Source organism: Panthera pardus, unplaced genomic scaffold (assembly GCF_024362965.1).
Source record: "Panthera pardus isolate Hobbes unplaced genomic scaffold, ASM2436296v1 HiC_scaffold_24, whole genome shotgun sequence".
NCBI lineage: Eukaryota > Metazoa > Chordata > Mammalia > Carnivora > Felidae > Panthera > Panthera pardus.
Genome location: NW_026526810.1, coordinates 23,904,283 through 23,905,648, shown reverse-complemented (window position 1 = coordinate 23,905,648; position 1,366 = coordinate 23,904,283).

The window sequence follows — 1,366 nt, the reverse complement described above, 5'->3', positions numbered from 1 at the left end:
TTTATTTGAAATAGAGGATGGGGAAATTCAAGCCTGCGGATGCTCTCACAGACAATGGAGATATTGGTGGTAAGCAATGAAGAGAAAGCTGGTAGCTCCATGAGAAAAACAAGCTACACCATTTAACCAGTTAGAAGTTTATCTAAGAGAAGAAGGGAAAGAGACAGCTGAGAAGAGCCCTTCTGGGTTCAGAACAGAACTCGAAATCTAGCCTCAAAGACTGCCCCTGCAAAGGGCTTAATTTAATTGGATTAGATTGTGAAGCAATTTATGACCAAGGGCATTGTTGAAAACAATACAGTAATCAGCAATTAGTGGAGACTAATAGATAGGTGCGATACTTAACAGAAAGTCAAGGAAAGAGAAAAAGCCCTCTCAAAACCACTGTCATCCTGAGGTGACAGTGCACATGTCCAACGTTGTGTCTTTTAGGAGTGGCATCAGAGACTGCACACTGCAAAAGAAATACTTTTCAAAATAGTCCAGCCAGATCACTAAATAAATAAGCAAGAGCAAACTGTGTTGGGGTTGAGGCTAGTATCCAATTGCTGCAATATATTATCTAAAGTGTTAATATATTTTTATATTACAAATACACATTTGTAATATAGTAAATAAATACAATATAATTTTCAACAAAAAAGTATGATGCATGCAAAGAAACAGGAGTGTGACCAATACACAAGAAAAAAAAGAGCAAATGACAAAGCTGCCTCTTGGTCCCAATGTCAGATATAGCATGCAAAGACTTTACAGGTGTCATTCTAAATATGTTCAAAGAACCAAAGGAAACCATGCATACAGAAGTAAAAGAAAATATGATGATACGATCTCATCAAATAGATAGCATCCATAAAGAGATAGACATTATATGAAAGAATCTAATAGAAACTCTGAAGTTGAAAAATATAAGAACTGAAATGAAAAAATCCACTAGAGAGGCTCAAAGCAGATTTAAGCTGGCAGAAGAAAGAATCAGCAAACTTGAAGATAGATGGTATAGAATATGCAATCTGAAGAAAAGAAAGAAAAAAGATTTAAGAATAATGAACACAGCTGTAGAGAAAAGTGGGATACTGTTTAGTGCACCAACATAAGCATAATAAGAGTACCAGAAAGAGAGGACAAAGAGAAAAGAACATAAAAAATATTTGAAGAAATAATGGCTGAAAACTTCCCAAATTTGATGAAAAACATTAATCTATACATCTAAGATGCTTAATGAACTCCAAGTAGGATAAACACGAAGAGATACACACACACACATTCACACACACATGCACACACATGCACAGACACAGACACACACACATTATAGTAACTTTTGAAAGTTAGAGACAAAGAAAATCTTGAAAACAGCAAAGAG